This window comes from Piliocolobus tephrosceles, chromosome 12 (genome assembly GCF_002776525.5).
Source record: "Piliocolobus tephrosceles isolate RC106 chromosome 12, ASM277652v3, whole genome shotgun sequence".
Lineage (NCBI taxonomy): Eukaryota > Metazoa > Chordata > Mammalia > Primates > Cercopithecidae > Piliocolobus > Piliocolobus tephrosceles.
Window position 1 is genome coordinate 158273 of NC_045445.1, and position 23036 is coordinate 181308.

The 23036-nt window shown below is 38.2% G+C and overlaps 1 protein-coding gene and 1 pseudogene across 1 annotated transcript in view; both read right to left on the minus strand.

Moving 5' to 3' along the window:
• The window catches only part of SPRY3 (sprouty RTK signaling antagonist 3), a 98961-nt gene that overhangs the window by 17279 nt on the left and 58646 nt on the right, over positions 1-23036 (minus strand). The window lies entirely within an intron of this gene.
• The window catches only part of LOC111527389, a 70582-nt pseudogene continuing 58594 nt past the window's right edge, over positions 11049-23036 (minus strand).

The window sequence follows — 23036 nt, forward strand, 5'->3', positions numbered from 1 at the left end:
TGTCTTTTCCTAATGTATCCTACCCTGTGCCTGTCTGCATGCCCTATGTGAGTTCCCTAAGTCACACAAGCATGACATCTCCAAAGAGAACTTACCTCTATGACACTTATCAGATGCTTCAAATATATCTTTATATATGGCCTGTCATACTTCTGACGAGGTCCCTATGTCTACAGTGGTATGCCAGATGTGTACCATGGATGTGGTGAATATTGCATCAAGCATCTGGCTACATGGTATTTAGATTCTGGTATTAACTTAGCAGGATACTTCCCTGCTCCACATATACACCAACATATACTTCAATTTTCTCAGCTGTGTAACTTATTTTCTCATTAATCAGAAGTTTCAAAACTTAGGAATGGGACAAAGAGATAAAGTGGGGCAAGTCCTTGTGAATGTCAGAAACTCTGAGGTAGCTGATATGACCATGTTCCACTCTCCTCTATAAGGAAGGCCAGCATGCTGCAGGTGACAACAGTGCAGAGGACTGCTTTCAGTTCTGGGAGCAGTTTATTTTCAGAACTGACATCCTACCCAGTACTAAATATAGCCAAACAAGAGTTTCTTTTCTGTTAAACTTCAATACAGCTCTTAGCTCTGTATTACAAGGTTTCTCCCAACCATCCTACCTTCATGAACTTTATTCTTGTTATACTCTCTCTCTCCAGTCACCTACTTTCCTCTCCCTGGCCTCTTTGGTTTCTCCTCCTTCTTTCACTATCTCCCTCTGGCACTTTCCTCTTCATGCCCCCAACTTTTAAAAAGGGAATCCCTTAGGAACACTCTCTCCAACAAGCCAAGAAAATGCAGATGCCCAAAGGCTAAAAATAAGATGTTTTGTTAATTTTGGTGAACAGGTGAGTTAGCGATCCAGTAGAGCTACCCCATAGGGATGTGTAGCTTATGTGCTACACCAAGGTGCTTGGAAGAGGATATTCACTTTGAATTTAGAGTTTAAAATTTTTACCAGAATCTGTCTAGGCATATGTCAGTCTTTCGATTATTGCTACTTGAGACTTGCTGGGCTCTATCAATCTGAAGACTTAAGTCCTTTTTCAATTTCAGGAAACTTTAGTCCATTATTTGATTTCTTCATCCCCTCCTTTCCTTTTCCTTTCCTTTATTTTATTTTATTTTATTTTATTTCCCTTCTCTTATTTTCCTTTTCTTTCCAACTCTCATTAAATAGATATTGGGATTCTCATAAATATCTGTCTCTTACTTTTTTTCATACAATTTCCTTTTTTTTTATGTTGCAACCTGGTAGAATCACTATGTCCAATCTTCAACTAAGTAATTCTGTTTTTAGTTGTGTACATACCACTAGTTACCCTTTAGTAAGGGGAAAATTTTTTTGGCAATTGTGTTTTTTTTTTTTTTTTTGAGACGGAGTCTCGCTCTGTCGCCCGGGCTGGAGTGCAGTGGCCGGATCTCAGCTCACTGCAAGCTCCGCCTCCCGGGTTTACGCCATTCTCCTGCCTCAGCCTCCCGAGTAGCTGGGACTACAGGCGCCCGCCACCTCGCCCGGCTGGTTTTCGTATTTTTTTAGTAGAGACGGGGTTTCACTGTGTTAGCCAGGATGGTCTCGATCTCCTGACCTCGTGATCCGCCCGCCTCGGCCTCCCAAAGTGCTGGGATCACAGGCGTGAGCCACCGTGCCCGGCCTGGCAATTGCATTTTTAATTTAAAAAATCGATATAGTAAACATTTGTCATATTTGTGTCTGACCAACATATCATGTATAGCCTTTCTATATTTGGAAAAAATTCTTACATTATAATATTTACCTCTTAAGTGTGGAAGTCAAAACTCAAACTTCTGTGTTGAAACTACAATGTAGCAATATGACCTATGTTCACCCTCACATGAGACTTTGATTCAGAATTGAAGCCATGCAGAAGGTAGAACTGTATGGTTTCCATTGTTAGAATAGATAGCAGCAAAGGGACTTGACTTTGGGGGATGGCAGAGATTGCAAGGTCAAGTTCTTAATAAAGTAGTGGCATCAGTGCTGGCAGCAGTAGCTGTTGCAGTAAAGTCAATTTCTTGGCATTTAACTGCAGGAGCAACAGTTTTTCTTATCAGGGCAGTGCTGTGGCAATAGTCCTGGACATTATTTCTGGAAGCTGAACCTCAAGCTTGGTTTGCCAGCCTTCCTTTAATAAATAGCTATACTACTTACACAATCTCAATTTCAGCATCCCCTTTTCAAGCCATCTTTTCCTGTCTTTTCTGCTCACTCCTTCTAATGCACCAATTCCAACATTTTCTTGAACCTACTGGGACCTCAAATCCATTGACCTCTATTACTTTTTACTGCCATCCACTCTATGCATGTTTTCACTTCTTACCTCACTTTAGATTTCATGGTCCATCATTACAATTACACTTCCAAGCATATACCATTAACTTCTTTTCCCTTCTTTCAGTTCATCATAGTCACCTCTGAAAAAATCCAAACATGCCTAAATCCAACTTTCCACCTTTTCTGTTTCCATGTTAACTGGTTTGTTATTCATTTAATATTAGGCTCTTTAAATTCATGACCATTAACTTCAAGTGAGCTTTTAGAGCTTGGCAATGCTGTGACATTTTTATAACCCACTAGCTGTCTATTTTATACCATCTACTCTCTCCTTAAACCTCCCATATCGAGTACTCCATTCTCACTCTTAACTGATGACATTGTTTTACAAGCTACCCTTGTTGACATTACCATTGATCTCCATATTGCTAAATTCAAAGGTTAATTACCAGTCTGCATCTTACTTAACCTGTTGGTATCATTTACATGGTTGATTATTCTCTCCTTCTTGAAACACTTTCTTTACTTGGCTTTCAGGTAGCCTCTTCATACTTCTCCTGTCTCACTATTTATTTCATCTCAATTTCCTCTGGTGATATTTGTAAATTATTTTTTTAAAATGATTTCAACTTTTAGGTTCAGAGGGTATATGTGCAGGTTTGTTACATGAGTATATTGTGTGATGCTGAGGTTTGGGGTACAACTGATCCCGTCACCCAGGTAGTGAGCATAGTACCCAATAGTTAGTTTTTCAACCCTTGCACTCCTCCCTTCCCTGTGCCTAGTGCCTATTGTTGCCATCTTTATGTTCATGTGTACCCAATGTTTAGCTCCCACTTATAAGTGAGAACATATAGTATTTGGTTTTCTGTTCCTGCATTAGTTCGCTTGGGATAATGGCCTCTAGGCTGCATCCATGTTGTTGCAAAGGACATGATTTCACTCTTTTTTATGACTGTGTAGTATTCTATGGTGTATATGTATTCTGGTGATATTTTAATTCCCAACTGCAAAATACTGAAGTAATGTAAGACTCAATCCTTGGTCCTCTTCTATTCTTTATCTACATTCATTCCTTAGCTGACCTCATGCAGTCTCATGACTTTAAATGCCTTCTATATAGAGAGAACTCTCAAATTAATATCTATAGACTCGATCCCTTCCCTGAACTCCAGAATAATGTATCCCACTGGGTATTCAAAATCTCCAATTGAATGTTTAATATACATCTCCTAGTTACCATGTCCAAAACTATAGCTCTTCATTCTCCAACAAAAATTAACTGATTCTCCTATAATTTTCTCCATTATAATAAAGAGTACCTTAGTTATTCTAGTTCCCCAGGAAAAAATCTTGGAGTCATTCTGTCCTTCTCTCACACTCCAAATTCAATCCATCAGGAAATACTGTCCATATTAAAAAATATATATCCAGGGTCTGACCATATATCCCCATCCCCACTGCTAATACCCTGATCCAAGCCACAATCATCACATTCCTATATCATTGTAATAGCCTGCTAACTGATGTCCCTGCTTTTACCCTTGCCACCTCTAGCCTATTATCTATATAGCTACTAGAGTTATACTGTTAAAGTGTAAGTCAAATTATCACAGTCTTTTCCTCATAATTCTACAATGGCTTTTCATATATCTCATAGTGAAAGCCAAAATACAATAGTCTACAAGGTCCTATATAATTTGGCCTATTCTTATTGCCCTCACCTAAATTTCTATCACTCTTTCTCACACAGCCCACTGAAGCCAAACTGGTGTCCTTGCTATTAGTCAAAACCCCCAGATACTTCCACCTCAAATCTTTTTTATTTTGTGTTCCTTTTGCTCAGAATATTTTTTCTCTTGCTCTTGATTCACCTCATCACTTCCTTTGATTCCTAGTTCAAATGTTACTTTATCAGAGAGGCCTTCTCTTACCACTTTATCTATAATACATACATGCATACACAGACACACTTACACACACTCTGTCACTTGCTGTCTCCCTTACTCTGCTTGCCATTACTACCTGAATTATATGTTTATTTCCTTATAATCTCTAGCCTCTGACTGGAATATAAGCTCTTTAAGGACAGGGAATGTCTATTTTACTCACTGCTGTATTCCCAGTGCCTAAAAGAATAACCAACACATAGTTACCACTCATTAGATATTTGTTTAGTTTTAGACAAGCCCAAGTGGATTATATTGCTTATAGCTAAGAACTCTGTTTACTTTCTTTTTTGTAAAAGCTTATTTTTATTATATGGATCCAAGGTATTTAATGATGTATTGGGCATTGTGTGACTGAGTGTGAAAAATCTTTCTCTAAATCCTATTTATCTATATTTGTAGTTCACTTCTGTTTTCTACACATACTATTTCTTTAAACATTAGTTATTGTGTTGGTTGAGTCTGGTGGCTCTAATGTTTTTGGTTTTCACTCAATTTGATGATTCTCAGTTGCCTGTTTATATTTACATATGAAGACCTAGATTAAAAAGTGTTTTTAGCTGGAATTCATATTTTCTGTACATGTGAAAAATCCTTGTTCCCTTGGCAATTAATGCAGAATCTGATTGCCATATCTCTGGTTTATTGTACATGGGAAGAGAGAAAAGCCAGTATTTCCCCTTCATGGTGGATGGTTAGCTTGTCTTCTGATTCCATGTAGTAGTCAGACATTCCATGAGGTATTGCCCTGTTCTTTGGCCCTGATTCCCAATATGATAGCCTTCAGTGTCACAATCATTCCTTTAGAAGTCTTCATCCTGGAGCAAACATCATTGATAGAGGAAGAATTCATGTAACTATTCCTCATTTCTTTAATGAAATATACCACCTATCATCCTATTGTCAATTCCCCTTCTCTCCTTACTACCTCTGACCAGGTTTCTACTGGCAAAATTACTCTTTTGGAAGTCTTCTCTTTTGCCTGCTTGGCAGTGTCACTCCCTAAACTCTATTCTTGGTAATTACGTAACTGTGAGAAAATGCTTTTTGATACAACCTACTTCTGGGCAAACATACTTTTCCCCATATTCATATGATTAACCAAGATTTCATCATTAAACTACTTTAAACATGGTTTATAAATGGCAATTGTTTTCATTGATACTATCTTTATAGCCAAGTGTTTACTATCTTGTTAAGCATGGCCACCAATCTTATATTTAACATACACACATCTCTGGTACTTACCAGCAGCAGGAATAGTTCCTTTCTAGCATGTCACTTGAACCATACTAAAAGAAAAGGATGACAAATGTAATTCTCACCCTTTCTCCCTTTCTGGAGCAGTGCTATCCAGCATGTGTTCCACACACCAGTTCCAAAACTGTTACCAGTCCCTTATGAGATAAGTATAATAAGTATATAAATCATGAAAGTATATAATTATACTGATCAAGCATACAAATGGTAAGTATTTAGAAATTTTTAGAGCATTTCACATTGCTGGTTTATCCAAGTGCATCATTTTCTATTTTACAAAAGTACATGGCCGATTGGAAATTAAAAAAAAAAAAAAGTTCCTTCACCACAAAGAGTTGAGAAGCACTGCTCTAGAGTGTCTCAATAATGCTTTTGGTCAGGTGGCATAGTTTCCCTTCTTGTATTACCTTTGTCTTCCTCAGAGCTGGCCTTAAAGCTAAGGGACCTGGCTGCCTTCCAGGCAGTCATTTCCGCATAGTTTAATAGCTATAGCCAGTGAACTGAAAGTGCATTTCCTGCCACCATACTGTACAATTATTACTAATGTAATAGGAGAATGCACTTCTGGTTTTGGCACTGATATTTGGGATACTGCATCAGGGTTGGTAGCTTAAAAGAGTGGGCAATATATTGCAGTATGTATTAATGGAGATAGAACCACTAGGAATACTTCCTGTTAAAATATGCTATATTTGATCCATTTAGAGATAATTTAATAAGATGATACTTTAAATGAAAATAGGAAAATCTCTTCTTATGTGGGGCCATGAACCTTTGCTCAAAGGAAGTTTTAAGGAGGTGGGTCTTAGCTCATTTTAAGAAATACATTTCTAACTACTGATGGAATATTTTTATTAGGTAAATGCTCAAAGACTGATTTACAAACTATCATTGGTTCTCTAATAATGAATCCTGCAGTTAGTTGAAAATTAGATTAAGCTCTAGGGTCCCTTCCAAAGCAGAATTATATAATTAGGTGCTGAAGTAGATTTAGGCATCAAAGGAAGGAAAATTAACTTTGAATCAGGAGTCATTAAGTGTGACGTCCTGTGATTCTCCTTTAATTTAGAGAAAAATTCTGTAATACTTCAGGAAGGATGTAATCCTGAGGTCATTTGAAGGCTGAAAGTTTACTTGGAGTTGTACGTGGTCCCAGATCCACAGTTTGGAGCCAAGAGGAGACAATAAAAGATTTAAAGAAAGTCCTTCCAGAATGTGCAGTTATTAATGTCCGAGAACTTACGACTCAAACACAACCAAGATAAAGGAAAGAGTGAAAAGGAACTGGTCACTATTGAAACAATCTTAAGACTTGACATAAACAAAATGTTTTCTCCCCTTTACATTCATAAATAGAGGGTTAACAGCTATTTAGGTTACTGTTGAAGATTTAAATCTTGGAGAATAGAAAATTTAATTGAGGGCAAGATGATTTTCTAATTGTTTACAAGGTCTTTTTATTGCCTTTTGTTCATTAAAATGAAAAAATTGTATTAACAATATTAGAAAGTTAATATGTTGCTAATGAGGTTCTCCTCTACTGGAATAATTTCTAAAAATCAAATAAATAGGAAAAAATTAATGTTAAATTAGTTACAGTGTCTGAATTAATTTATTTCTGCAAATTATTTCTGACCAAATGTCTCAGAAACAAATCAATGTAAAAGATTATTAATAATTACTTGCTTACAGGTATAAAAGAAAGTAACATGAAACTTTTTTGAAGAAAAGAGAAGAATTTTCTTATGAGCCAATTCATACTGCTGCAAATATCTTGGATCCAAGACCAAAAGGTAGAAATGTAAATAATGATAGCACTGCTGCTGCTGCCCTAGATTGAATTACAAAACAAGCAGCACATTTAGAAATTTATGCTGGAAAAATCCTTTCAAATGTGTCTGAATACAGAGCAGTTACAGTGTTTGTGCAGTCATGCAGTTTGGACTTGTGCCAAGTGTAACGCTCTTATTCCTGCTCCCACCCTTCTGATGAGGAATTTGAAGGCCAGGTTACAATTCAAGGTCTCTATGGCTAGCTCAAGCTCCTACCCAGTGTTTCTGAGCTTTTACCCCTACTAAGTTTGCTTATGAAAATAACAATATTAATAACTAATGTATATTTGATGCTTACTATATGCCAAGCATTATGCAAGGTAAATTATATATTTTAAGTTTCACAATAAACCTATGAGGTAAATACATTTATGTTCAGATGGGGAATTTGATTCTGTATGAGGTTAAAGAAATTGCTCTAGGTCACATCATTGTATCTGTTCCATTATAAATCTGTTGAGAAATCAGTAGTTTTTCTGCATGTCAAGGATGATTTTTGTTTGGAAGACAAGGCCAGGTATCTTAGAACAATAAGGTCTCCCAAGCCTCAACATCTAGCTGCCGCCCTCACAGGTGACTTCCCTCAATGCAAGATTTTGTCTCTTATTCTTGCTAGTTGCTTTCAGCCACACCTCTAAGAAGTTGTCAGTAGCTCTCAATAGCTGCTCTTCATGATGATCCTTGTATCAGTCCCAGCCTTATGGGCTCCTCAATAGTGATATAACTTAACATTACAACAGGGTCTCTGATGCACCCTTAAATGACAGAAACAATTAAAAAATAAATCAAAGATCTTTATCCCTGCTTCAAGGAAAGAGTCTATGGAACATCAACTAGCTGACCCCCTCTAGTTGCCTATTTTTAATTTAAACAAAATTTGGGGAATGAAGGTTGGTCTGGGATAAGTTTCTCAAATTTGAAGAAAGATGGTTTTCTCTAGAGCAATTCCTGAGACTTGCATAGGAGCTCTATTCTCCCTAAGGAACATTTGAATGGTGGGAAAATGAGACTAGGAACTGAAAGATGCTTCTATGTTCCTTAGACATGAGTTCAGATATTATTGGAAGTTAGTAAAGAGGCTTTGCGCTCAGTAGCTTAACATCCTATTCTTCCTCAATTCTAAGTATTCCTAAAATACAATTTGAATCAGACACACACCAGAAAGAGCCCCTGAAGCCCAATCCAATGAACGGGGGGAGCATGAAAAATCTAAGCATTACCTGGAAAATCTTCTACAAAACAATACACAAGTAAAGTGGCCCAAGGCCAAACAAAGGAGTTTGCTAAGAGTGGTGCAGCAGGTTTCTGTTGAAGACTTTGTTTCCTTCCAGGAATGCTCTACACAATGTGAGCAATGGTTGTGTGAGGCTGTGGTTCTGTCTCTCTGACTTTAGTGCCCTGGGTCTGCATTCATGTTGTATTTTTTTCCTTCTGTTTTTGTGACTAATTTTCTCTGTGGGATAGTATTTTTCTGTACAGCATGACACTGAAAGAAACACTTTAAACTGCGTTTGCCAGGAAAAGTCACTTCCCATTTGGAATCCTAAGTGAAACCGACACCACAGTTTAAGATTCTAGGATTGTTGCAGGGAAATGTCACCCAATAGCTCCAGGAAGCAGGAGCCCTATTGTTGCTGTTTAACCACTTCTTTCCCATTTTGGTGGCAAGTTGCCTCCTTTCACACTAACTGCCTCAGAAGATCCTGAGGAGATCATGGTGTCTGTCTGTCCTTGCAAGAGCATGCATTATGGTAGGACATTGCCTTCATTCTGTTCCTTTTTCTCCAAGACTCTTGCGTATTCTCACTATTTGGCTGGACTTTCTACTGTAGGACTACCTCGGAATCCACACAAAACCCACAGGGTTTTAGAACTGCCTTGAATTACATGTTTTCCCAAACATCCACTCAGTTCATAGGTGGCCTCACCTCTGAAGTCTCAGAGTTGCAAGATGCCTTGAGTCTTAGACTGTCTTCCGTCTTCTTTCTCCCTTCCGCACCCCCTCTGGCCAAAGTTGCCCAGTCACACTAAATTGCATTCCTTGCAGTGTTGCATGCTTCCTTTGGGCAGCTTGGCTTTTATGAATAGATGAGGACAAAACTGGGATATGAAAACACATTTATCTCTTTTTTTTTTCATATAAAAGCAGGAGTTGGTAATGTTTTATTCTTAAAGACTTCATGTTTGGAACTTAAAATAAGCAGTATATTCATTAAAGAAATAGTTTAGTTTTGCAATACAGGTAGTCTTTAAATTTTTTGTCTATAAAATGTTATTAAAGAAATATTCTGGCCGGGCGCGGTGGCTCAAGCCTGTAATCCCAGCACTTTGGGAGGCCGAGACGGGCGGATCACGAGGTCAGGAGATCGAGACCATCCTGGCTAACACGGTGAAACCCCGTCTCTACTAAAAAATACAAAAAAACTAGCCGGGCGAGGTGGCGGGCGCCTGTAGTCCCAGCTACTCGGGAGGCTGAGGCAGGAGAATGGCGGGAGCCCGGGAGGCGGAGCTTGTAGTGAGCTGAGATCCGGCCACTGCACTCCAGCCCGGGTGACAGAGCGAGACTCCGTCTCAAAAAAAAAAAAAAAAAAAAAAAAAAAGAAATATTCTAACGATCTTAAAATAACTTTGGGAGGCACGGGGAAGGACAAAGGGCCTGAATTTTTATGTCGCGGTCTCTGATCAGTGCTTTTAGTCCAATCCAGTCAAGTAAGTAAAGGTTCATAGACAAAATTATGTTTTATAAAATCATAGTGATGAAAAAAACATTCCAGCCTAGGATCATCTCATCCAAGAAAAATACTGAGAAAACAGCTTGTAAAAAAGAAGGTAATATAATCAAATTATACTCATAAAACTCTACACTTAATAACAGGAATATATAATATATATAATGTAAAAATAATTCTTACCATTTATTACACACCTATCATTCCCCAGGCACTGTACACTGTACAATCAGCCTAGGATCATCTCATCCAAGAAAAATACTGAGAAAACAGCTTGTAAAAATTTATTTATTTATTTTTGAGACAGAGTCTCACTCTTTCACCCAGGCTAGATTGCAATGGCACGATCTCAGCTCACTGCAACCTCTGCTACCCTGGTTCAAGCCATTCTCCTGCCTCAGCCTCCCAAGTAACTAGGACCACAGCCATGTGCCACCACACCTGGCTAATTTTTTTTTATTTTTAGTAGAGATGGGGTTTCACCATGTTGGCCAGGCTGGTCTCAAACTCCTGACCTCAAGTGATCCACCCGCCTTGGCCTCCCAAAGTGCTGGGATTACAGGCGTGAGCCACTGTGCCCAGCCTACAATCATGATTTCTAATTCCAAAAATCAGAATTTCTAATTCTCAGGTAGATGGCCAAAGCTACTTTTTTAAGTTTCGTGTCTTTTTAAAGAGAAGAAAGTGAACCTTATTAAAGCTGAATGACTCACTCAAGGCCATATAGCTGGTAGATGGCAGAAGTGGGGTTTGAATCCGTTTTTCTTCCATACCACACACCAATTACTGTATAGAAAAATAGCTGAATTGCTCTTATTATTTTAGACAAATTTCATTTTTAAAACCCCACATGTGGTTTATTATTCTGTTATGGAAATGACTAACTTGCATATTAATAAAAAAGGCAATCCCTGTGTTCTTATCATGAGTTTAGAAAAAAAAGTGTTATCACAGATAACAATAAGCTATTCTTGTTCCTAGTTCCAATGATTTTGAACCTATTTCTCAGAACAAGAAGCCCTCTGATTCAAATATGAAACAGAGTATTCTATTTCATCACAAACACAAAGATCTGAAACCCCATTTTTGAGCCATCTCTGTATATAATAAGAATCCAGCCTGCATTTGTCAATGATAGAGAGTACAGTAAATAAGAAGTCCTTGAAGAGGTCAGAGTGTTGACAAAATTCAGCATGATGGTGGAATCCACACAAACACAGGAAACAAAGCTCGGCCCTTCCATACAGCCATCTGTCCTTGCAATGACTTCCTTTTAAGTCAACGTCTCTTCATGCCGCACGTATTCCCCAATGTCTGCCTGATGAAATACCACAATCGCCATGGGGTCTACTTTTCTGCAGTCTTGTGTACATTTTGCTGCCACCCCAAAACGCAGAGGGATGTCTGCCATGGAGTACACCACCACACCCTGGTACTGAGAAGTATTTTCAGTGATTCTACCCAGACCACATTTCAACACATGTTCCCACACAGGAAGGACTGCTCTGCACCAGGCTTTATCCACACTTTATACTTGGCATAAGGTGCAAGGTAATCCAGGGCTGTGACGTGCAACCAAAACTTGTGGGTTTTAGTGACTTTTCCAAAGCAGGACCCCAGCGACACCAGCTTGTCCCCAGAGATATTAGCGGCCAACTTCATAATCTTTTCACTCACATAGTACACCTGGTCATTGTGCAGATGGAAACAGTAGGTGCCATCGGGCTGGTCCACCAGCAGCTGAAGATTCTCCCCGATGTATCTGGCGATCTTCTCAAACATGACACGGGTCTCTTCTTCAGTCAAAGGCTGCATTTTCTCCCTGGGTTGGAATACCGGATCCTCCTATCTCTTAATATAATATAAATATATAAATGGAATTATTTTAAATTGTCCATTTATGTCTAGCTTCTTAGCATAATGTTTTCAAGGTTCATTCATGTTGATGTATCATGATTTTATTCCTTTTTTATTTTTCAAGTTATCAACACTTATTTACATACTTGATAAATTTGTTGGAATTTTTAATTGTTTTATGTTCCAGGAGGAGTATATTTGCCTCATTTCAGGAACTATGTGTACATTCGTTTGTTGAGGATTATTTGGTGTTTAAAATTTACCCCCCAAAATATACTGAATTGCACAAAATGAAAAGTTCTTGATAACTTTCTGGTTTGCTCAAAGACTCTCAGGTCTTTACATTTCTAAGGCATTTTTATACATAGATTTTACCCTCACAGTGTTACTAAGAAAGCAGGTGCTGCCATCCCTATTTCAAACATAAAGAAACTGTGACCCAGGAAGAACAAGTAACATGCCCAGGTTGTCCACGTATCTCCATGCCTTATCTGGTATTAAGTCCAGGGGCCCTTATTCAGCATCATTTATACCTCTAGTCTAACAGAAGCTCTTGGAGGAGGGACACTTGGCATGACCATTTGCACATCCCCAGAACTAATTCAGAGTACTGCCATGGGGAGCCAATTCCCCCAGATCTCTGACACACTGGTTAGGCTTGCTGTGTCCCAGGCCATGTCTGTGATTTTATTAAGGATTTTTGCATCGAGGTTCATCAGGGATATTGGCCTGAAGTTTTCTTTTTTAGTTGTATCTCTGCCAGGTTTTGGTATCAGCATGATACTGGCCTCATAAAATGAGTTGGGGAGGAGTCCCTCCTTTTCAATTGTTTGGAATAGTTTCAGAAGAAATGGTACCAGCTCCTCTTTGTACCTCTGGTAGAATTCAGTTGTAAATCCATCTGGTCCAGGGCTTTTTTTCGTTGGCAGGCTATTTAATGCTGCCTTGATTTCAGAACTTGTTATTGGTCTAATCAGGGATTCAGCTTCTTCCTGGCTTAGACTTGGGAGGGTGTTTGTATCCAGGGATTTATCCATTTCTTCTAGGTTTTCTAGTTTATTTGCACAGAGGTGTTCATAGCATTCTCCAATGGTTGTTTGTATTTCTGTGGGGTCAGCGGTGATATCCCCCTTACCATTTCTGATTGTGTCTATTTGATTCTTCTCTCTTTTCTTCTTTATTAGTCTAGCTAGAAGTCTATTTTGTTAATTTTTTCAAAAAAACAGCTCCTGGTTTTGTTGATTTTTGAAGGGTTTTTTGTGTCTCTATCTCCTTCAATTCTGCTCTGATGTTGGTTATTTCTTGTCTTCTGCTAGCTTTGGGGTTCTTTTAATTCTTTTAGTTGTGATGTTAGCTTGCTGATTTGAGATCTTTCTAGCTTTTTGATGTGGGCATTTAATGCTATGAATATCCCTCTTAACACTGCTTTAGCTGTATCCCAGGGATTCTGGCACATTGCCTCTTTGTTCTCATTAGTTTCAAAGAACATCTTGATTTCCACCTTAATTTCATTATTTACTCAGGAGTCATTCAGGAGCAGGTTGTTCAATTTCCATGTGGATGTGTGATTTTGAGTGAGTTTCTTAATCTTAAGGTCCAATTTGATTGTGCTGTGGTCTGAGAGACTGTTATGATTTCAGCTGTTGTGCATTTGCTGAGGAGTGTTTTACTTACAATTATGTGATCAATTTTAGAGTAAGTGCCACGTGGCATTGAAAGGAATGCATATTCTATTGTTTTTGGGTGGAGAGTTCAGTAGATATCTATCAGGTCTGCTTGATCCAGAGCAGGGTTCAGGTCTTGTATATCTTTCTTAATTTTCCATTTTAATGATCTGTCTAATATTGACAGTGGAGTGATAAAGTCTCCTATTATTATTGTGTGGGAGTCTTAGTCTCTTTATAGGTCTCTAAGAACTTGCTTTATGAATCTGGGTGCTTCTGTATTGGGTGCATATATATTTAGGTTAGTTAGCTCTTCTTGTTGAATTGAACTCTACCATTATATAATGCCCTTTTTTGTCTTTTTTGATCTTTGTTGATCTAAAATCTGTTTTGTCAGACACCATAATTGTGACCCCTGCTTTTTTCTGCTTTCCATTTGCTTGGTAAATTTTCCTCCATCCCTTTTTTTTGTGCCTACGTGTGTCTTTGCACATGAGATGGGTCTCTTGAAGATAGCATACTGATGGGTCCTCACTCTTTATCCAGCTTGCCATTTGATGTCTTTTAATTGGGGCATTTAGCTAATTTACATTTAAGGTTAATATTGTTATGTGTGAATTTGATCCTGTCATAATGATGCTAGCTGGTTATTTTGCAGACTTGTTGATGTAGTTGCTTCATAATGTCACTGGTCTCTGTACTTCAGTGTGTCTTAGTAGTGGCTGGCAAAGATTTTTCCTTTCAATATTTAGTGCTTCCTTCAGGAGCTCTTGCAAGGGAGGCCTGGTGGTGATAAATTCCCTCAGCATTTGTTTTTCTGAAAAGGATCTTATTTCTCTTTTGCTTATGAAACTCAGTTTGGCCAGACGTTCTGGGTTGGAAACTCTTTTTTTAAGAATGTTGAATACTGGCTCCCAATCTCTTCTGGCTTGTAGGGTTTCTGCTGAGAGGCCTGCTGTTAGTCTGATGAGCTTCCCTTTGTAGGTGACCTGGCCTTTCTCTCTGGCTGTCTTTTACATTTTTTCTCTCATTTCGACCTTGGAGAATCTGACAATTATGTGTCTTGGGGTTGATGTTCTCATGGAGCATCTTACCGGGGTTCTCTGGATTTTCTGAATTTGAACGTTGGCCTGTCTTGCTAGGTTGGGGAATTTCTTCTGGATGATATTGTGAAGTATGTTTTCCAACTTGTTTCTGTTCTCCCCATATCTTTCAGGTACCCCAATCAGTCATAGGTTCAGTCTTTTTACATAATCCCATAGTTCCTGGAGATTTTGTTTGTTCCCTTTCATTCCTTTTTCTCTTTTCTTGTCCACCTGTCTTGTTTCAGAAAAATAGCCTTCAAGCTCTGAGAGTCTTTCCTTCACTTGGTCTATTCTGCCATTGATACTTGTGATTGTTTTGTGAAGTTCTCCTGTTGTGTTTTTCAGCTCCATCGGGTCATTTATGTTTCTCTCTTAACTGGTTATTCTGGTTATCAGTTCCCGTATCATTTTTTTCATGATTCTTAGCTTTTTTTGCACTGTTAAAACATGTTCCTTTAGCTTAGCAAAGTTCATTTTTATTGGGGGAACCTGCCCCCAATATTTCAACGTAGGTTCTTTCTATTTTCCATAAGTGTTGGCCAGCTGAGAAATAAAAAGAAAGAGTACAAAGAGAAGAATTTTACAGCTGGGCCTCTGGGAGTGACATCACATATTGGTAGGACTGTGATACCCACCTGAGCCGCAAAACCAGCAGATTTTTATTAAGGGTTTCAAAAGGGGAGGGGGTGTGTGAATGGGGAGTAGGTCACAAAGATCATATGATTCAAAGGGCAAAAAGGAGAACAAAGATCACATCCTTCCGAGGAAACAGGACAACAGGCAAAACAGAACTACTGATAAGGATCTATGTTCAGCTGTGCATGTATTGTCTTGATAAATATCTTAAACAACAGAAAACAGGGTTCAAGAGCAAAGAACCGGTCTGACCTCAAATTTACCAGGGTGGGGTTTTTCCCCACCCTAGTAAGCCTGAGGGTACTGCAGGAGACCAGGGCATATTTCAGTCCTTATCTCAACCACAGAAGACAGACACTCCCAGAGTGGCTGTTTATAGACCTCCCCCCCAGGAATGCATTCCTTTCCCAGGGTCTTAATTATTAATATTGCTTGCTAGGAAAAGAATTTAGTGATCTCTTCCCTACTTGCACATCCATTTATAGCCTCTCTGCAAGAAGAAAAATATGGCTCTATTCTGCCCGACCCCGCAGGCAGTCAGACTTTATGGTTGTCTTCCCTTGTTCCCTAAAATCGCTGTTATTCTGTTCTTTTTCAAGGTGCACTGATTTCATATTGTTAAAACACACGTTTTACAATCAATTTATACAGTTAACACAATAGTGGTCCTGAGGTGATGTACGTCCTCAGCTTATGAAGTTAACAGGATTAAGAGATTAAAGTAAGACAGGTGTAAGAAATTATGAAAGTATTAATTTTGGGAACTGATATATGTCCATATTAAAATGAAATCTTTGTAATTTATGTTCCTCTGCTGTGGCTCCAGCTGGTCCCTCCATTCGGGGTCCCTGACTTCCTGCAACACATTATTACTCACCTTATGAAGCCCACTTCTGTCAATCTAGCCATCTCAGCCTTGGCCCAGTTCTGTGCCCTTGATGGAAAGGTGCTGTGGTCATTTGGAGGAGAAGAGACACTGTGGCATTTTGAGTTTTCAGTGTTTTTGCACTGATTCTTTCTCATCTTTGTGGGTTTATCTTTGATCTTTGAGGTTGCTGACCTCTGAATATGGGTTTTTGTGGGGTCTTTTTTGTTGTTGTTGCTGTTGCTTCCTGTTTGTTTGTTTATCTTTTAACAGTCAGGCCACTCTTCCACAGACTGCTGCAGTTTGCTGGGGGTCCACTCCAGACCCTAGTCACCTTGGTCCCTCCCTCACCTGGATATATCACCAGTGAAGGCTGCAAAACAGAAAAGATGGCAGCTGGCTCCTTCTTCTGAAAGCTCCGTCCCAGTGGTCACCAATCTGATGCTGGTCTGAACACTCCTCTAGGAGGTGTCTGGAGATCCCTGTTGGGATGTCTCACCCAGTCAGGAGGAATGGGATCAGGGGCCAGCTTAAAGAAGCAGTCTGGCTGCCCTTTGACTGAGCAGATGTGCTGCACTAGGGGGAACCCCACCACCTTGTCCAAACCACCCAGACTCTCCAGAGCCAGCAGGCTGGAAATGCTGTCAGCTGAACTGCAGAGACAGTGGTTGCCCCTCCCCCTGGGGGCTCCATCTCAGGGAGATCAGAGTTATGTCCATAGAACCCTGGCCAGAATTGTTGAAATTCCCACAAGGAGTCCCTCCCCCCACACCTCAGTGAGGAGAGATGGGTTGGGATCCCACTTAAAGAAGCAGTCTGGCCATGATCTGGCACAGCAGCAGCTGTGCTTCCTTGTGGAGAACTCCTGCTGGTCTGGACCACCTGGACTCTCCGGAGCCAGCAGGCTAGAATGGCTGACTTGAACCACAGAGATGGCATCTGCCCCTCCCCCCAGGAAGTCAGTCCATCTCAGGCAGTCTCCAGCCTGCTGCCTCTGGCCAGCTGGAATTCTAAGCCAGTGGGTTGTAACTTGTGAGGTGCCATGGAAGTGGGGCCCATAGAACAATGCCAGTTGGCTCCCTTTATTCAGCCCCCTTCCTAGGGGAATGTACAAATGATATCCCACCTCAACTGGAATTTCCAGGGGTGGAGTATGCAAAGCTCCTGTGTCTCCATGTGTGCCTGATCAGCTACTTTGCTGAGACTCTATACAGCCCTGTGCTTCAGACCCAAGGCCCTGGTGGTGTGGGCTCACAAGGGGATCTCCTGATCTGCAGGTTGCAAACATCTGTGGGAAAAGCGTGGTTTCTCAGGAAGGGTTGCACAATCACTCACCACCTCCCTTGGCTGGGGGTGGGGCTATCCTGGCTCTGTACCACTCCTGGGTAGGCCATCACTCCACCTTGCTTTCCTTGCTGTCCATGGGTCAAGTCATCTGCCTAGTCAGTCCCAGTATGAGAACCTGGATACCTCAGTTGAAGGTGCAGAATTCACTCACCATTTTCATTCCTCTCCATGAAAGTCATGGACTGAAGCTGCTTCTAATCTACCATCTTAGCCTGTCCCATTTGTTTTATTTAGTTCAATGTCTGTTCATGTTTTTGACCATTTTCTAATTGGATTGTTTGATTTTTTTTTTTTTTTTTACTGCTGAGTTCTGAGCACACTTTATATATATTGTGGAAACATATTCTCTGTTGCAGCTGTGAGTTGCAAGCATTTTTTTCCCCAATTTGTACCTTGTTTTTTCATCCTCTTAACATCTTTTCCCAGTGCATTTTTTTCATTTTGATAAAGTCTAATTTAGCAATTGTTTTCTTTTAAAGATTTGTGCTTTTGGTCTCAGGCATAAGAACTCTTTATCCACCTGTAGTTCCCAAAGATTTTATCCTATGTTTACTTCCAAAAATGTTTTACAGTTTACATTTAAACCATGATCTATTTTGCATGGATTTTTGTACAAGGTGTGAGAATTAGGCCCTAATTATTTTTTAAAGGTGAATGCAATAAAATATACTTGGGTAACTCAAATTTAATTAAAAATAGAAATCAGAGGTGGTAATAATATAAGGTTAAATACACTCTTATATTCCCATGTTCCAATTCATACTCCATTTTGAAGTTATAGAATCTTCCTAAAGTACAATTCATGTTGTATCACTTACTTGCTTAAATTCTTTCAATACCTCCTCACTTACCTTAGGATAAATTCTAAACTCCTTACTATGAGCAAAAGGCTTCACATTATTTGGGTCCTCTCCAGTCTTATTTTTGCCTCCCTGCTCTCTATCCCCCAGTCACATTCACAATCCAGCCACAGTGAACTTCTTCAGTCTCCTAACTATCACATCCAGGTCTTCAAACATGTTTGGAACATTTTTTATTCATTCTTTACTTGGTTAGCTCCTATTTATCCTTTAGGTCTCAGCTTGATCATAACTTCTTCCTAGAAAGCCTTCCCTAACTCCCCATCTGCGTTATATTGCCCTTTCTATGTTCTTACATAGTACTCTGTATGATCCTCATTATGGCATTTTTTTCATTGTATTACAATTGTCTGTTTACTTGTCTGCATCTTACCTCTAGATTATGAATCTCATAATGACAAGGATTGTTTCTATTGTGCTCACCATTGTTTCACAGATAACTAGCATGCCACCTGAATCATATTGATTTCAACAAATATTTCCTAGCAAAGACATGGAATCAATCTAGATGCCCATCAGTGGTGGATTGGATAAGAAAATGTGGTACATATGCTCCATGGAATACTGTGTAGCCATGAAAAAGAATGAAATCATGCCTTTTGCAGCAACATGGATGCAGCTGGAAGCCATCATACTAAGCAAATTAATGCAGGAACAGAAAACCAAATACTGCATATTCTCACTTCCAAGTGGGAGTTAAGCCTTGGGTGCACATGGACATAAAGATGGCAACAATAGATACTGGAGGCCCCAAAAGAGGGGAGGGAGAAAGGGGATAAGTGCTGAAAAATAACCTATTGGGTACTATCCTCATTATCTGAGTGACAGGATCATTCATACCCCAAATCTCAGTGTCACTCAATATACTCATGTAACAAATCTACACATGTACCCACTGAATCTAAAATTACAGTTGAAATTATTTTTAAAAATACACAGATAAAATAATAAAACATTTTCTTATAGACCAAAACACACACACAAGTATTTGTTGAATAAATACAATGGACATAGAATATTTAAATAATGTAATCAACAATGTTGACGCTACACTTAGCATATTGTTAGAAATAGTTTTTAAATATCTATAAAAAGGTTATAGAATTCATTGTATAATATACTACGAAGAAAATTCAAATTTAAAAAAAATAAGAAACAGAGGACAAGTTGACCGTAATATAATTAAAATACAATTAAAATAAAAATTAAGTAAACAAAATGCAAACACTTAGAAATTTTTAAACTTCACCTTAAATATATTGGGCAGAGACAATTCTTAAAATGCAGTAACTCTTAAGAAATCTTAAAAATTAAACTAAATTGATTTTGGGTTTTGGTCTGACATGTAAAGAGCTTGGAAGTCATTCTCTTATCTTCACAATAAGAAAAAAGCTGAAAAACTAAAAATCAGCAACTCTTCTTAGATCCATCAGAGAATCGACGTCACAGGACAAGCCATTGCCATAAAAACTGGAGGCACATATAGGTAGATACAGAGAATCACAGCTTACTTGGAACAGAAACCACACTGAAGCCAGCATGGGATAGAAATACTTAAAGGGAAACTGGCTAATTATTGGAGACTGAGTGCAGAGCAGCTTGAGAGATAAAAACTCCTGAAGGCCCAGCCTTAGGGGAACTCCCCAAACTTTTGTGAATTTTACCTACAGGATCCCCACCAGGTTCTCAGGGTGAAGGCTGAAGAAAAACCCCTTATGCTTCTGGCAAGGGGAGAGGGAAAGTAACCACTTTGAAATACACCCAAAGTGTTCTAGTCTCCTTAACAAATTCTTGCCCTCAAGAGAGACTACTTTACAGAGCCTAACCAATGTGGATTTTATCAGAACCTAAACAACTTGAGGGAGGGGAAATACCCAACTCTAGACTCCTCTAGTGTTCCAGTTGGAGAAGAGAAATACCCAGTTCTACTGTGAAGCACTCGGGAAGGTCACAGCCCAGAGGCACAGACTCACTAAAAGACAGACATCATTAGAGAACTATAGAATGCTTTCCTTCCTTCTACCTTACCAATACATCAATCCAACTCCTGTATAATAACTGAAAACAACTGAAATAGCTGAAAACAACTGCAAGTATCAGACTCTATTTAAAAAGAAGTCTCTAGGAAAACTCACAGAGACAAAAACAAGGATACTAGAGGAAGTTTAGCCCCGATGCCTCTACAGCTACAGCAAACAGTAAACAAGCCTAACTCATAGATAGATGAACATAAAACCTCACATAAAGACCTATTTACCTCAATTCCTTTGACCTTTTATTATGTCTATTTTACAACAATTACAAGACATGCTAAAAGACCAAACAAACAAACAAACCCAAAACCAAAGAACAAAAAAACAACCAGTCTGAAGAGACAAGGCAAGCATCAGAACCAGACTTGGATGCAGCAGAAATTTAGGAATTACAAGACCAGAAATTTAAAATAGCTATAACTAATATGTTAAGGGCTGTAATGGAAAAAGTGAACAACATTCAAAAATAGACAGATAATACAAGCAGATAGATGAAAATTCTAAGAAAGAATCAAAAGCAAATAAGCAAATGCTAGAAACAAAAACCACTATTACATACATAATGTCTTTGATGGGCTCACCAGTAGACTAGACATGGTCCAGGAAAAACTCAGTGAAACTGAAGATATGGTAATATTAGCTTCCCAAGCTGAAAATCGAAGAGAAAAATTACTGAAAAAATAGAATATTCAAGAACTGTGTGACAACTACAGAAGATGTAATGTACATGTAATAGGAATCCCAGAAGAAGAAAGAGAGAAAGAAACAAAAGAAATATTTGAAATAATAATGGCTGAGAATATTCCAAAATTATTAACAGATACCAAGCCACACATGCAAGGAAGCTCAGTGAATACCAAGCATGAGAAATAACAAAATAAACAAACAAAAAACTACACTTAAGTACATCATATTTAAACCACAGGAAAGCAAAGATAAAGAGAAAATCTTGAAGGAAACCAGAGGGGGAAAAACACCTTATCATTAGAAGAACAAGGGTAAGAATTACAGAAACTTATCAGATACCATGAAAGCAAGAAGAAAGTGGAACGAAGTATTTAAAGTGTTGAAAGAAAAAAAAAAAAAAAACACCAACCTAGAGTTCTATATCCAATTAAACTGTCCTTCAAAGTGAAGGAGAAATAAAGACTTTCTCATACAAACAAAAATTGAGGAAATGTGTCACCAGTAAGCTTGTCTTGCAAAAAATGTTAAAAGAAGGTCTTCTCCTTCAGGGAGAAGGAAAATGATATAGGTCAGAAACATGGATCTGGATTACAAAGGAAGAGTGTTCAAAAACACATAAATGAAGGTAAAATAAAATATTTTATTTGTCTTATGTTTCAGTGGCCTACCAGGTAAAAGTTTGTTCAAAATAATAAGAGCAATGACATATTGGATATTGCTTATGAATAAGTGAAATGTATGACAGAAACGTTTAAGGGATGGGAGAGAGGAACCAGGAATATTTTTTATAAAGTACCTGCACTTTCGGTGAATCAGTATGGTGTTATTTGAAAGTGGATTTAGATTAGTTGTAAATGCATACTGCAAACTCTAGTACAACCACTTAAAATGTTTCAAAAGAAACAAACAATATGCTAAGAGAAAAGAGAACACTGAATCATATAAAATGTTCAACTTAAACCAGGAAAGAAAAGAAAAAGAGTGGAAGATAGAAAAAGATAAAGAACCAGGGGAAAAAGAGAACAATTATAAAAAGGTACATATTAATCAAACTATATCAATAATGACTTCAAATGTGAATGGTCTAAATACACCAATTAAAACATAGATTATCAAGTGTATAAAAAACAAAGAACTAACTGATAGAACTACAAGAAATAATCCACTTTAATAGTTGGAAATTTCAACATCCTTCTCTCAAAAATCAACAGATTCAGCAGGCAGAAAATCAGGATATAATTGGACTGAAAGCACTGTTAATTAACTGGACCTGATTGACATAGAATGTCAATTCTATAAATTCTATAAATGTGGAACATTAATCAAGATAAATCACATCTTAGGCTTTAAAACACACCTTAACAAATTTAAAATAATTAAAATCATACAAAGTATTCTCTTAGACCACATTGGAATTAAACTAGTCATCAGTAACAGAAAAATAGGAAGAAAACCCCCAAAACATTTGGAGATTAAACAACATACATATAAATAACACATTGGTCAAAAATGAAATCTCAGAAAAGTTAAAATTTTTTTTTAACTAAATGAAAATAAAAGTATAATTTATTGAAATTTTCAGAACGCAGCAAAAGCAGTGCTTAGAAGGCTATTTATAGCATTTAAAGGATATATAAAAAAGAAAGATATAAAATCAATAATATAAAATTTTACCTGAGGAAACTAGAAAAGAAAGACAAGTTAAGTCCAAATTAAGTAGAAGAAATAAAATAGTAAAATTAGGGCAGAAATCAAAGAAATTGAAAACAGGAAATTAAGAGAGAAAATCAATGAAACCCAAATCTAGTTCTTTGAAAAGATCAATAAAATTAATAAATCTCTAGCCAGGCTAACCAAAAAAAAAAAAAAAGAGAGAAGATAGAAATTATTAAAACAGGCATACCTCATTTTATTGTGCCTTGAA